General features: G+C 37.8%; 1 protein-coding gene and 1 long non-coding RNA gene across 3 annotated transcripts in view; both read right to left on the bottom strand.

Annotated features, from left to right (window-relative positions):
• Lar (tyrosine-protein phosphatase Lar) overlaps window positions 1–16,603 on the bottom strand; it is a 144,996-nt gene that overhangs the window by 105,792 nt on the left and 22,601 nt on the right. The gene's annotated exons all lie outside the window — the stretch shown is intronic.
• LOC105273983 (uncharacterized) lies at window positions 924–15,785 on the bottom strand. The gene is made up of 3 exons (XR_892967.1): window positions 15,692–15,785; window positions 15,423–15,459; window positions 924–972 (listed from the first exon to the last, which is right to left on the bottom strand). It is a non-coding gene; the product is annotated as an uncharacterized lncRNA (long non-coding RNA).

Genomic DNA, 16,603 nt, shown 5'->3' with positions numbered 1-16,603 from the left:
TTATTAATAACTAATAAATACTTGAATCCACTGAATCAATTCCAGACTTCAAAATGGAGTTCAGAAGAATAACTAATTTTTTCGCCTATGGTTTCCCTCGGTATAAGCCAAATGGGTGCAATTGAAAAACTGGGACCATGGTGCTGCAAAAATCGGACAGGATAATAGGATAGGCTTAAGACTACGAAACGATATAAAATCGTAATGGTGGTAAGAAATAAAAACATATCTACAAGAATATACAATTTATTCGATCAGTATAGGACTTTCTTTACCAAAATCTCAGGCCAAAAAAATTCTGCTCGGGCAGTGGCAGCGAAAATCGACCATTCCAGAAAATGACAATTACTCGATAAATTAAGAAGCATCGAGGATGGTTCAGTACACCCTTGAAAGAGAACAACTTAGGAGCTGCCATCATACAGTTTGGCCGATTATGTAGTTGCAGCATGCGGTCAAAGTTTATTCACCTTGTTACAGGTTTCTGAAGAGCCGCAGTATGACTAACGCCTAGAAGCAAAATCCAAAGAGCTCGTAGGTATCTTCATTGGTAGTTGGTAACAGGAGTAATACGGGCGTGTCTTAGAGAAAGCATGTACATGGAAGCGAGAGATCAAACTTACCCTGGGGATAGTTATTCGCTTTTAGTAGTGAGTTTGAACGGATTCTCAGTTCCCGCACGGCTAAGTGATCCGGAAGGAGGACTTCTCAGGCCTAATTCAATTTCGATCATCTGATTGCAATGACCAACTCCGAGACACTAACTTCACAGCAGCTACTTTGAAATGTCACAATCACTGTACATATCATTTTTCATTTACTCATGCTCTGCGCAAGTATATTGACAGTATATTAATATAGAGATGAATTCTATTCAACGACTTACAATACTCTGCTTGCTTCTCTGTTGAAAAATCATAATTTCTCCCAACGTGAATGGAGGATCGTATTTTATTTGATTAGATGGTAGACCTATTGAAGAGTAATTTCAATATGCAATCCAATTAACAACTCTCATATGAATTGTGTATTCATTCAATGATAGATTTATTAATTTAGAAAATATATTTCATGCAGAGTTCGGATGCATTTATCACAATGACAAGGAAAAGACAGCAAAAGGGAATGCAAAAGAAGGGAAATTAAGAAAGATTGAAAGGGGATAACTGAAGAGGAAGCTCTGCAGACAAGAAGGGAAATGGGCAAATTAATACCGCTTATATAAGGCAAAAAGAGGACGTTGACATAATACTGGTTAAATCCTTGCAAATGTCGCACCTCGACATAAACACTGTAATTTTTTTTTCGAATGCGCTTAAAAGCCTAATAATACACTTTAAGCTTTCCATTCTAATCCCTGATGCAATAATGAATTTCTCCCACAGCTGTTCACAATTACATTAATTATCGTAGAGTGTAAATCAATGAAGATTTCACTTGTAAGTTTAAGAGTCTTTAATTTTGATATAAGAGAGATGAAAAAGAGATGGTAGTTGACTGCATAAGTCACTTCACTCTCCTGAGAAAAAATTCAGACAGGAAAAAACGATCTTTTTCATTTAATTTGTTTGAGCTCCTTCATCTCCTCTACTATATTCCCCCTTTATCGCTCACGACGTCCATAGTAGTGGTGTAGTAGTGGTGAAAGAACTTGGCTGAGATTTTTCGTTGGATAATTGACGGAGAAAACTGAAAAAGAGTTGAAACTGGACTCACAACTCGCAGAACCACCAACTTTTCTCTCTCTCTCTCTGGGGACTTTAATATCCCGTATGATACGGACCTCGTCGCTGGAAAATACCAAGCTTTTCAGGTTCGTTTATACAAACGACGATAGGAGTAGAATCACCAGGCATATAATTGTTACTATAGTTGGGACAAACTGTGTTGTGTAATAGTGCGGTTTTTGACCCCCTCAAACTCTAGCTCCATGGTATACCGGAACAACCAGCCATTCCAATAGTACAACACCGCCATTTTCGCTTGTTTTCAGTATACACACCTCTAGATGCAATCTCACTGTACGTGTATTATGCAATATGCGAACTAACCCACCTTACTTACCTGTCTACTGGCTATTGTCCCCCCCACTGTGGCCGCACTTTCTTCTTTCTCTACCTTTTTTTTCGTATTCCCTTCTCCATCGTTTAAATGACCTTCTGGAACGCATGGCCACGAAGAATAAATACAAGAACAGCGGTACTATTCTGTAAATGAACGTGAGACTAAGCTCTGTGGCACAAAAGTGAGAAGAAAAATTGTCCCGCCTCGGTAAAACGAGGGGCATACATTAGCACCGTCGATTAGCTCAGCCCAAACGACATTTCGAAGGCAAACCCTCACCTTGTGTGCTGTTCACTTCTCATTACTTTCCTCTATTCCAATCGTTTTATTTTTCGTTCTTAGTACCACGATCAATCTGATAAATTGAGCTCGCTCGGCATGAAAAAACTTTGTTTTCGTTATTTATTTTGAAAGTGATGGTGGTGTGGGTTGCGCCGAAGCCAATATCGTGATCGTGGTATAATTACGGAGCATGAATTTTTTTCATATTTTTTCGAGAATAGAAAATACATGAGAAATGTGGAGTGGATAATTTACATAATTAGATGGATGAATGCGATATCCCTTCCCTATTTTATTGTAATCATTAAGATTTAGGAGTTGATTACGTTAGATAGATGGAGTCATTTGTAAAGTTGTTCGAGGTATATATTTAATAAACAACCCTAAAAAGGTGATACAATGTAAGATTCATATTTATTCTGGTGTATGGGTATCGAAGACCTTCTTGAAATGTCTAGATTAGTTTCAATGAATTTTTCACACCATCAGGGAACTGAAAATTACCTTGACCTACGTTGGGAATTTATTTCAGCAGATTCGAATGAGGCCCTTATATTTATTTTTACATACTTTTACATACTACTGATACCTAAAAAATTTAAATGCTAGCCTTCGGTGCTACCCAAGAGGCATATAGCCATTTTACTCTGAAAACATGCGCTGTCTCACTCACTCCCGTTCAATAGCTCTGAATATATATACGACCCATCGACTCCCTCTTTAATTACGGAACACGCACAGGAATTCGCATTCACGCCATTGTCTGAAAATAAAAACGAATTTTTAAACCATTCCCCATCGATGAACCAAATAAGAGATCAGGGAGAAGGGAACGAGTCTCTTAATGACCGACGACTAACTGAAAAGTGTCATTACAATTCGATCGATAAACGTATTGCACCGATCCAATCATTTCGAACTCGTCGATCGAGACGCATTTTAATGTACAAATTTTTTTTTTATCCATTCAGTCCTGCAACTAACGTTTGACAACACAAGTATACCTATAGGTTTACATTGGATTTTTTTTTTATTTCGTTTCTTTATCGGTTTTTATCAGTTTCTTCTCTCTCGTATTTTCATGTCGAGACCTCAGTGCTATCTATAACATTCCACCGGTAACTGCTCACCATTTATACCAATTTCCGCAGGATTTTGTTTTCGATCACCTATCTATTTATTCACGGTGTCACACCGGTCACTAATAAATCACGTTTCGGGAGAAGACCGGTGTGCAGGCCGAGGAAAATACAAAACACTGAAATTTGTGGAAAAAAGATAAAAAGAATGTGGAAGAACAGTTCAATAATGAAACGAATTTTCCTTTTTCTTTCGATCTTTGCTTCTTAATCGGGTCCATTTGTGATCACCGGCTCTTGTGCATGTAAATAATCGATTATCTCCTTGGAAGCGCAATACCGTCATTAAGGGATCTTTGAAGTGATAGTTCATCCGTAAATAATACAGTACCTACTAGGGAAGAAGTTGTGGAGGAGTTTGTCGGCGCAATTATACGTAAACCTGCACACAATCATATTAATTGTGACGAACTGACTATCGGAACTATAGTGAAACTTAGAAACTGAGTACTATGACTCCTTGGGAAATGTGTACATTCATGGTGAGTGTTGATTCAATAAAGACAATAATCGTTTGTTGCCATGTTTGCTTTATTCTTATTTTTTTTGGTCAGTAGTGCTTCAATTCATCATAATCTCCATCACTTCTAATGGCTTTCATCTGATCGAGGAGTAAAGGAAGCAAGTAATTAGAGGAGGTGAATCCATTTTTACAAATAATTGTTCAGGAACAAAATTTCACAAACCGATATATTTGTATAATTGAAGTAAGAATGGAAATAAATTTGTCGGAGCGGGAAAGAAAATAGATTTTTAGGTGAATTCAATTTACATATCAATCGATTTTTACGGAAATTTCACTTTGCTTCCACCGGAGATTTGCACATTCGAAATAACTTGAACGAATAAATGTTGCAGCCACTTGCACGTTATAATCAATACACCAGACGAGAGAAAATATACACGGAAGGTTCGTTATTTTCAAGTTATCGGAAATCTCAGAGCTCAATAGTAAATTGGAATATGAGCGTGAAATTTTGGTGGAGTGGAGTGGAAAGAAAGAGTAGAGTAAAGAAAAAGTTTTCGTCTTTGTAGCACAGCATACTGGGCCTATCAAAAGCTAGTTTACAAATGTTGGATCAACAATGCTCCTCTCCCTTCAGCTCCGCACATTTCTCCAGCATCACCGCATTCAGTTGAGCCTGCGAGGTTTGCCCTCAACTCGTTGTTGGCAATTCAAGCTGGGTGTTTCGTTAAATGTCAGCAAATAGCAATGTCTGTGGCAATGCTCTCGGTTGTCTGGACTTTCGGTCTCTAATTTCACTTAAACTGAGATTAAAGAGAGTGAATAGGGTGAATAATGCGATTTTCAGGAACAAAGGTGTCACAAAACACCTAATATTTTGCAAAGCTCGAGACAAATTGTGTGATATACGTAACAGGCTGAAGGGAGATTATACGTTTTACTCGGCCCACCGGAAGATTCACTCGGATAATGCTAATTAATCTCTCGGGCTCTGATGCACGGTGAGAAAGAAGAAGAATGAGCCACAACGATCGATCTAGTTACTTGCGGCTAAAGCAATGTCGAAAAGATATACTGTAATTACTGTAAAACACACTCTCGCGGTTGCTCCACACTCTCCTACACCCTTCACCGAATGATTGATCCGAGGTTGCATTCTCTATGTATATACACACACGTTCCAGGTTTCGTGAAGAGAAATTCACTTTATTCGGGAAAATAACTGAAAGAGGGGAAATAAAAACGGTAAATTTAAAAAAATGGATACATGTTAGCATTGCAATTGATGTGAAGCTTGCGGGTGTAATGGTTTGTTGGTTAATTTATCAAAGTATCTATTCCTGACCACCGTTTCTTCTCATCTTCTCTCTAGGTGGAACAATTAATAACCGTCGAGTCAGTTTGGTGTTAGGCCACCTCTACGATGGTCTACGTTTGTCTTTACCATCGAATCCTTCTGGCCGATGGCATTGTCATTTATATTTCATAAGAAAATGCGGATGTCAGGAGGAAATATCAGACAGAAAGTGCAGAAAACTGACAGAGCACAATGGCCGCAGGTAATAATGACGATATTTAATTTCCTCTGAGTAATCGAATGACTGCAGAACATTTACTGCTTGTGAAAAATTACCAGGGACATTTGACATGATGAAGAGGACGGATTAATAGTGGAATACAAACAAAGAATACGTATAGGATGCAAAAATTGAAGAAACGAGTGGAAGGCGTCTAGGTAGAGAGGCTTTCAGAAAATTGGTGAAGATCGTAACGACCGCTGGCTTCATGCCGGAAGGTTGCCGTTCCTCGTTTTGTCCTGTTGAAAAAAGATCGAGGGAATGAGAGGAAGGAGAGGAAACCCTGGTGCTTTCCATGGCGCATAAATTGATGTAATTTCTCAAACTACTCGTGCCGGGCACTTGAGTGCTGCGGAAGACGAAGAGACAAGGAAGAAGGCCATAACCGTGAAGAAGGAAGGAAAAATTGTGCAACAACGGGACTCGCAACTAGTATATAAATTACATAATGGAAGTTGAAAATATTCATCTGTTCTGACTTGACTGACGAAAACAATTTCTTAAAACGCTCTTCGCAATATTGCTAATATACGTATTATGAGATGCTGGTTAAATTCCGTGAATAAAATCGAGAGTACAACTGGCCAATATAAATTTGTTCATTGAGTATATTTTTTCTTTTCACAGTCGCTAATTACCACTTTGAATTGGCTCGTGAATTTAATATATTTACAGAAATATTTCCGTAGTGGGGAAAATGGAGGGGAAATTCATAAGTGAAATTTTACAGTGATAAAAGAGAGGTTTGTGGAAGTCAAGCGATCGATGTAACCTTCGACACGCAATCCGAGAAGCCATCAACAGGATAGCGCCTGTAACGTACCACAATTCTCCTCTTCCTCTTCCATCTGAACGCGGTAGGAGTCGCTCGTTGTAAGAGTGAACCAGGAGGGAGGCTGGTCATTAATAGTGGGAGAAGGGTGAGCTAGCTGTAAAACTGCCACTTTTATTGTATTCTTCACAATCGTAAAAGGCCAATCCTCCAGCCATGAGAGAATTCTTTATTTTTCAGTCGACGTTTCATTGTAGGTGATTGATTTTCAATAACCATGTCCCGTTGTTTCTAACGAAACTCGTCTCTATATTTGATGGCCAATTCCATTATTAATTACGTTCTGCAATTGAAAATTCAACGTGCTATCTTCAATCTGAATTCGACCAAGATTATATTATCCTAAATTAAGAACTTCATCACAAATTTATAAAATTTAAAAAACAGTCAACTGTATTTTTACAATAATAAAAGTTTGCTCAAATTTTATTTAAAAAATATCAAGCTACTTAAGCGATTTTGAGAAACAGACATCACCGAGAAAAGACATTACCGATTTCTTCGATATCTTTCGTTTCCACGAGTTCAGCGGAATCTACATTTTTATCTATTAAAAATTAAATTCTTAACAAAAACATTAACGGTAGATCATAAATGAAAGATGGAAAGATTATGAAAATTGTTATCATTTCCAGGATATTATTCTCTTAAATTACATTGAGGAGGTATTGTATATTTAGAAATGCCGAAGTTTCGATGGTTTGTTTCAATTTCTTGGAGAGGATCTCAATTTCCGGGAGAAAATTCGAGTTGGTAACCGACAAACGACTAGACTATTTGGAGAATGACGAAACCAGAATGCTCATCTTCTGACGCATAAGCTTTTAGACTGGCTCTGTACACTTATTTTTGCCCGAGGATCTACTGACAATCGTATTTTCCGCAAAAGAGAAGGATGTTGTCGTAATATTGTTCTTGATAAAACAAAAGGGAAGAAGCAAAGAGAGACAGTTGGGTTGGAATAGAAGAGGACAAATAGCATAGAATCCTATAATGTAAGTAGTGCAGAAAAACCTCGAAAGAAGTCAAAACGATAGAAGACGCAATGGTGAAATCGGAAGAGGAGGATGCCATCGACTATAATGCGGGTTCATGGCAGTTCTATCAGGTACCCCTACAAGAGCATGAAGAAATGCGGGTTGGATACGCGCAAAACAAGAAGATAAGGCAACTTTGTACTTTCTTCAACGACGATATCGTCTCACTCTCTTTGCCACCATACACTCGTGATCCTCAGGAGAGGCATCAAGGGTAAGAATCGAAGGTGCCATGGGGTATGGCAAGTCGAATAACTCGTGGCAAACACTGTCTCGGTAAACGCTCCTAACTCGTATCCCAAGATCATCCCAGGGCTCACAAACTTTTCTCATGTTCCACTCTATACGGAACTCGTTCGATAGAATATCCAACGAAGAACTACTAAAAATTTCAAATTCGTCGAAAAATATTCAACTATCTAACTCTTTATTCCATTAACACTCGCATCTTTCCACCTTGAGACTGAAAACTATTTTGGTTTGCACCTTCATTGTCATTTGAGTTATGCTACGATTGCAAGAACCAATCCATGAACCAATTTTTAGGATCATTTATTTTCATTTCATGTTATATATTGGCAGAATCGACATCAGTACCGGGTTGTCTGATAAAAACACTCACACCTTTTTTGTTATTTCTATTGTGATTGTCCCCAGGCGACTAAACAGGTGCTCACCGAAAAATCTCTTCAAATCCACATCAGAGATGAATAGTAGAAATCTTTCATTTCTTTCCGCTTTCAAAAATATCTCTATAAATGTATAACGATAAAGACTATATTTTTATGTAGATCCTGAATGGTTTTCATGACTATGGATTGATATCGCTTGCAGAGAAAGTGCACGTACTAAACTAGAAAAAGAAAGAAAGTGAAGATGTATAGCTTATCATACCGGGATACATTTAATGCTGATATTTGTAAAGAGGGAAAAAGTGCAGAAGCCATTCTTTCTCTCAGCTCCTCGGACTATTGAGAGATGAAAATAAGGAGTGTGTATCAGGTATGAGTGCTTATACCCCGTAAGTCCCGTGAATGGAGCCGTTGAATTTTTATCGTACTGGAGACATGCCTTTTTTTTCACGAGTGAGAGAAAACCCACTTCACATTTGTAATCCATATTCTCTTATCTATTCACTGCGAAACCTTCCGCAAGACTTATTCCATGGCATCTCATAGTACAACAAGACATGCAGTTTTGAAAAAAAATTATTATGTGGACTGTTGATTTGTCTGGAATCCTTCTTCGTGCTCAATCCAACGGGTACATCTTTGATAACAATGACAAGGGGTTTAATATTTTGATTTAACTTATTTATCTAGTACTAGAATCAATCGTTAACGATCGACCCCTCAATTATGCGAACTATTTCCAAGCACAATCGAACTCCGAGAAAACTACATTATTTTGGGGAGCCGATGTACCTGTGAATAATTGTTGCTGCAGCTGGTGGTATTTTTTCCACGTGACCGTTCAACAGAAGAATTAAAACAGAAAAAAAAAACACAGTGGCATTATTTATCGAGGGATTGATGCAATTGAAAGCAGAGTGGATTTTCCAAAAAACAATTGTGAAGTTATAAATGCAAAATTTCCACGTTTAACATGGCTGTATAGAGTATGCATAAAGAAAAAAATTCTTATATTTCCGCGTTGAAAATAAATAAATGTTCTTCGAATGGTTCTGAATTAATAACTGAAGTTACAACTGCCTATTCGAGATTGTAAGGGAGCAAGTTACAGCAGTTTGGGAATACAACTAACAAAGACAGAGAATATGAATTATTATTCTGTGCAGCAGTATCACCATTATATTCTCCATTATGATCTATAATCCTGCATTCACGTCTGTCCCTCTTTGCTGGTAGTATCAGAGTATATCTCCTAAGTCTTTACAACAATTCGCCTAACAGGGTTTCCAACAGAGGTCAACCACATTTCCCACACACTTTCACACCGGGCAAATATAAACACAGGACATTTCTGTCGTCTTACGAGCACCCCCTCGCAGTCGTTGCATCCTTGTCTCTGGGTACAGGTATTACCCAAGTACTCTATGATTGTGCATCGTGTGTTAACACATACATACGTTGTAACGATGGAGAAGAGAAGAGAAGGAATGAGGGTGGAGAGAATCACAATACAGACATACAACACCGCTGGTTTAACCCATTATTAATGTTATTATTGTCGCGAATCTAAACAACCGTTAACGGCCGTCCTGACAAAATGCCCCAGAGGTAAAGCTCACAATTATCAGATAGCAATGGGCGTTAAGGTGGGCACCCGGCATCTTTTACTCTTTATGAATGTTCAACTGGATATTACGATTGTACAACAAATGACCCTGTGAAATGTGATATAATTATTGAGAATGCAAACGAATGAGCAGGAAATAGCAGGGATTCAATTTTCCAGGGAATTTAGCCCTGGCAAAAATCCAGATGTCCATGACCGGGGGAGGAGGGCGCGGGTGGGATTTAATTGGAAGAGGAAAATTCCTGGGCCTCCAACATTATACGGGACGATAAAAAGAAAAGTGAAAAAGGTACGACAACGTGAACGGGATCGACGATCGTTTTCTCACGTTTGCAGATGAGAAAAGGGAAACGAGAAGGTACATACGACGGGAGGGAATTTTTATCGAGGGTTACACGATTCCCTAAGGATATCCCAAGGCATCAAGCTTGGAATTCTCGTGCGTGCGTGAAGAAAAAAAAAAGGTAGAAAAGCTGAATATTCCAGAAAGGTCAGACATGCACGTTTACTCTTTTATAGCATTGACAGTGCTCTCCGCTCAACAGTTTCTAGAACAAGAATTCGAAGAGTAGATTCGTGCTGCAATGGTGATGATGCCACTTCCTGATTCCTCTCTGTTCTTTAAAACATTATTGTAGAAATACAATGCACTGATGATAAGGACTTTTCAATTGAACTTTTAAAAAAAAAATAGAGAGAGAATATTATTGGGTGGACAGCAATGCCAGACGTGTGCTTCAATATAAATGCTGATAGGTCGGCTCAGAGACTGAGTGCCACGTCCGTGCCCCGTCAGCTCATTCCATCCAAGCATGAATGAACAGAATTTACCAGAGCAGTTGGGGTGTGAACTTCAATATCGATTATCCAATCACTCGGCGCTCCGATAATCGCAGCCACATAACTCATTGCGCTAACTCATGCGGTATTCGTTATTCCCCGATGAAAACCCTCGCGTATTTTAAAATCATTCCAACAATGGGGCATTTTCAAGTTCAGTATTTTTCCTCAATGCATACATTGGGTTGCCTCTATTTTATGAGTTGAGCAATGAAATGGACACAGCACGGAACAGGCTTTAATTTTTTGCCTCCTTGTTTGCATCGAAGCGGGTAAAACCTTTGGATAGGATTATTTCATTAACTTTTTCCGTGGGAAATGAGAGGAAAAATTGCAGTATGCAGAGGCAGTGACACCCCTGCGCCTAGCGATCTGATCTATGCAACGCTCTCGAGTTCTGTAAGGTGAGAAAAATCTTAATTCTAGAGGAACCGTCCACTCGATACAATGTGAGGGCGAAAAATCATTTTATTCATGAATGAAAGTCAATTCCCGAGACCTTTGGCATCAACCGTTGTGTCGCCAGATCGCGATAAGATTGAAATGACGAGGGACAAATGACCTATCCTCTTCTGCGGATGGATATCGCTGACAAAATTGTGAGGGAAATGCAGCCCCTAGATTAAAATATACAAGAATAAAACCCAAGAAGAATTCAAAAATTGATGATTTGCCGGGTCACATAGATATATGTTGTCACATCAATCGAGTCAATCACATTAATCTATACGCTAGATATCGACTTACTTCAGGGCTCGCTTTAACTGGTCACGGTTCGTTAAATGTTGAAAACGGGAGTGGACGTTACTTACTGGGCCATGGCCTATAACCACGATTTACCGATCGTCGAATACGTCCAGAAAATGCCAGCTATAATAGGCCTGAATGCCAAACGACAAACTGCTATTAGAAAAGAATATAAACATTTTCGGGATTGGCATTATTCACTTAGGAAAAGGAGAAGAACTATTTGGAATTTCGATAGAGTTTTGTTCCCATTGAGGTGAATCAATTGTTGAAGGTATTTCGACAACTCCTCGCCGTTACAGTCTACTACATTTTGATTCCGGTGTGCTATCGTTGAGAGTCAGAACCACAGAAACGTTACGGCTAAAAGCCAAAGCAACTAAAAAGACAGGGAGGAGAAAAGATATGTGTAGAATTGGTGAGGGTGGGCGGCAAGTTACCCCCTTTCAACGATAGGAAATCGCGTGAACTCTCGTTTCTCGTCGTTGGTTCTATTAGAACTCGGATCTAATCTTCCCTGGAATTGGATTCTCGTAACGCGAGACGATTTGGAGGTTCCAGTGGTCTCAGGTCGCCGTATTCGATTTTCCGTTGTTACCTAACATCCACCGACAATCGCCGATGTTAGTTTTTTCATTTCTTCGAGCATTTCACTTCTCTTGGTTTTTGGTAGGAAAAATTGGTTGAGTAACAAGAACAATAATAAATGAGAGGTAAACAAATGGTTGTTGAATTAATAAATACCATATACATTAAGGATGTTTAACCGGTCAAGCGAGCAACCGCGTCGGAAAATAAAATTGAAAAATTCAAATAAATCATCTACGATATAAATAATTTCTTCTATTCATTTTCTCGCGTATTGCAGCGGGTACAATATTCCTCATATTGTTAAGTGAATGAGTGGATTTTTTTTTATCATATTGAGTGCGTAACCTAGTGCCATTTTCAATCAAAGCTAACGTGGCCACGTTTTCCCATACGAGTCTGTATTACAGACAGGTGATTTCACCAATTATTATCGCGCTAAAATCGTTTGATCGAGGGATCAAAAATGGCAGTCGCGTACAGTTCATATTCTCGGCTATTATATAAAAAAAAAATCTACACTGTATTGAGTGCTGTTCGCATCGGTTAAACATCCGCCATTAATTAATATAGATGATTATAGTAAAATTTATTCAAGATTTCTGTGCGAAATGGAAATATTCAATGATATGTAGATAGAGAGCTTGTAGGACATAACGTTTATTCAAATATCGACCACTTCATATGAATTCTCTATTTTTATCTGCTAGTTTACCAATTCTCAAAATTGCAAAACTGGAAGTCCTGAAATTCATATTCCACTGATTTTTCCGAGTAAAATTGCAATTGCAATTTCAGTATGTGCGTGCTTCCCGGAGATTTTTATGGGAAAATCGTCGAGGTAAATTGTAGTATTTGTATCGATACAGCATGCTAAACGAAACGATTTTGCACGAATCATCCGTTGTAGATAATTCATTATTGCAGATTTCTCGTCATTACCACTTTCACTGGAAACTATATTCTTTTAAACGGTGTTTCATGGTTAAATCCTTTTCACCGGTAACAAGCGTACATATTTTCGGGAAAATATCTCCTAGTTTTTTTCGGCTAGATTTATAAAACTCAAAATATCGCAAAGAAATGAAAAATCCCTTGCTCTTTTAATATAAGGGCCTTACATTATAATTCTAAGGGACTATTATGGCGTTTATTGCAAATTATGGCGCTATTATATGGAACAAAAGGTTGTGTGTCTACTCTACAAACTACCAATCGATAAGTAATGTGTGATAATCGCTCGTCAAAGTTGATAGCCCGATTCAAGCATCATGTCACTCTTCCAGTCTTACTGAATATACGACCGTGTGCAACTTGAAATCGTTATCTGTCCTAACTTCAGTGTATTCTTTATGAGAATAGTTTCCGTTAATGTTTGTCATGAGTCCATCGATCATGGAGTTAATGTGAAACATTTTATCAGACTCTTGGAGTGCAGACCATTGATCTTTAGGTAGCAGTTGGATAGTCTGTTGTTTATTTTCATGATAAAGTGTCATGAGTTTTGAACTTCATTTTCATAATAAATATACATTTTTTAGATACCCCGTTGGAAGTTCAAACTCCCTTCTAGCTCCTTCAGACTTTACAGTGCGACGGTAAATATTACCCAAGGGCGCAGTTCAATAATTCCCACGGAATCGAACGCTGATAATTATCAAATGATTAATTAGTTCAACAAATTCGTTATATAATCTTAAATAATTATTCGAGCTGCATGCACCTCGGATCAAATTGAAATCAATGAAAGTCCAGTTTTCAATACATTATAAATTTTGAGGAAGAATATATCTCTGAATTACCAGGAATTTCCCTGTCATTACGATGGGCCAGATTTGGAATACACATAATTTATGAGGAACAATCTGGAGTTCGGAGTGCAACAAGGAATTGCACTTTGGATCTTCATAAATAAAATATCTCCCTAAATGAGACATTTCGATAGATTGAACACATTTGTTGCTTGATGGAAATAGAGAAGTGCAAATAAAGCATATGTCTAATTCTAATTCCATTAGTAAGAAAAACAATAAAAAATAAAAAATATCGATGATGGAATCTGGAGAGTTGCGAATGTCCAACATTGTAAATCACAAACCGACATAATTAATTTCAACTGAGTGAGAATTGATTTGATATGAAGTGAGTTACACATTATCGTAGCCATTACATTGAAATGATTAATTAAGTTTTCGACGGCACTTATAAGGATTGTGGTCAATTGATTTCCGGCCAAAGGCTGCCATCAACATAGAAACGTACGGGCTAACGGGTAAGCACTTGCAGTAGAACTTGTTTGATAGTTGGCAAAAGCCAGGAGTGCGTTTGGATTCCCTACAGAGACTTGGACGGTGAGAGTCCAAGCGTTGGGAGTTGCCATAAAACGTGAGTAACTTTTTCATTTTATAACCACCGAACGCCTTTTTCCCCCAGCACACGTGGTAGTGCTACAGGAACTATAAAGTCACTCGATGAACTTCAATTTGCTTCATCGATCTCTCGACTCATTACCATTTTACGTATTCTACAACGAATAATCCAGCCGATATATACTGAAAAATAATGAATTCCGCAGTAAGGAATACTGGAAAATGAATGAAGGCCTTCCAGTAGTAATTAATGCCATAATTTCTGCTGAGATTTTGCTAAAATTCACTGAGATGTGAATTAAACCAGGTTTTTCTCTCAATCCTGGATTTTCTGAAAGGATTAACAAAAATGGTGTGGTTGTTTGCCGCTTTTTTTTCTCTTTATTTACTGGTTGCTTTTTTTCAACATTTTCGACACGATCCCTGGTTTCTGCTTCTTTTTATACGGGATTTCAAAGCCTCTGAGGAAATCTTCAAACAGACCTCGGCTGTGGCTGTACTCGACGCAAACCGTGAAGGAATTTGCATCGCCTATGAACCTCGTGTTTTTGCAAATGCCTTCCTTCTATGCGTTATCCAACTGGCTGGGTCGTACAGACAACCTTTCCTCTATGAAAGGACGACAACCAGGAGAGATATCGATGTCGACTGTGCAACGTCAACGGAGAATTCGCATAGAAACTGAGAGGAGGTGGAAAATGGATGAGGAAAAAACCACTACGAGAGCTAAAACGATGCTCCCTGAATTAATTTCCCTGATGAATAATGAAGTTATTGTTCTGTAACGTCGAATTCACGTGAGAATTCAGTAACGAATGCGAAAATCGTCATATTCTCTTCATCCCTGGAATTGATCTTGATAAAACACAATAACTAATCCCTTCGCAGGTGCATCCCGACTTTATTATTGATTAATATTTCTATTACAGATTTTACCCAATAGATAAAACTGCGAATTTCACATTCATTGAGGATTTATGCCGGCTGAATCGAGCATTAGGATTATGCATCCTCATAATTAATCAACTGCAATTATGATGGATGGCATCATCAAGGCAACGAACTGGATATTTCGATTCAATTAATTAAAGGGTGATTAATTCTTCTATTATTTACACAGAGTAAAAAATGGGATCTCACATCAATTTTCCATTGGAAAAACCAAAGGAAAAATTATTTGACAGAACAATAAGGAGCGCATAATTTCACCAATAGCTCTTACCTTTTTCTTGCCTGAGTTTTCTGGACTCTCCGTCTAACTATTGATTATCAAAATAATTATCTTTTAAATTTCCTTACATATGATGTGTCCGTCCGCATGAAAAGCCTCCACTTTGTCAATTTAGATTTAACGGCATAGGTGACGGGGCCATCTCAGTTGAAAAATCGTGGAGTTATAGAAGTTTGAATTTGAATATACGGAAAAGAAAAAGAAGTGGGCCCTTTTCATGTGGACGGCCGCAAATAATGACTAGATATCATTTTGGGTACCTTTCCATTTTAAATGGCTAATTTTGTCTTAAGGAGATAGCTTTGTCGATCATCTGAGACTTGAAACATCAAATTAGTCGATTTGTCTTGTTTGTCTTAGAGTCCACTAGAGCACATATTCAAAGTTCCGCGGCTGCCAAGTTCCAACATTCTATCAATATGTCTTCTAATAAATTAATGTAAACAATATGTAAAACGGTCAGTTCGTCAGAAGATATGAGCTTTATAAGTAGCTGTATTTATATTCCATAATATTGAAGAAACAATTTAACTTCAAGTCTGATTAAAAAAAATAAGTGAAAAGAATTTATGATTTTGAATTGTCTGAATTGACTTCCGAAAGTTCTTGGGAATTAAATTTTTTGGCGTAAATTTAAAAGGAAAACCTGAACACGTTGAGAGATTTAAATTCTTCAATGGATTGAGGAAGGATAGTATGTTTACGTGCACTATTTTGGTTATTATTGACTGAATAACAATAATTTAATCGAAATTTCCAGTAAATGGTATTACATTGAGCATTGTCAATTTTTTATCGAATAGTGAACGATGGAATTTTAGAATATGAATGTACCAAATCAATTATCATTCCATGGCAGTCGTTTTATTCAGGCAGAATTAGGACAAGTTCGGTCTGTATTTTGAGTTGATGCCGAACTTTTGGGTGATGATAATAAAAGACTGATAACTATAATGGTAGAAGAAAAGCATACTGTTCAAAGATTTTCAAACTCTCTTACGGGACTTTTTTCTCATATCCGTAGAAGGATCTTCAAAATCTTTTGATCTTCCCGAACTTCTGATACTCGGAAATCTATAGCAAGTCGACGTGACCGGGTGTCAATTATGTCTGGAAAAAGTTGCTATACTTATAAAGCTCACAAACTTAATGTTTCTGTTTCTGATAAGAAA

Source organism: Fopius arisanus, unplaced genomic scaffold (assembly GCF_000806365.1).
Source record: "Fopius arisanus strain USDA-PBARC FA_bdor unplaced genomic scaffold, ASM80636v1 scaffold00008, whole genome shotgun sequence".
NCBI lineage: Eukaryota > Metazoa > Arthropoda > Insecta > Hymenoptera > Braconidae > Fopius > Fopius arisanus.
The sequence above is the reverse complement of the archived record's forward strand: the minus strand, read 5'-3'. Positions and strand labels throughout refer to the sequence as shown.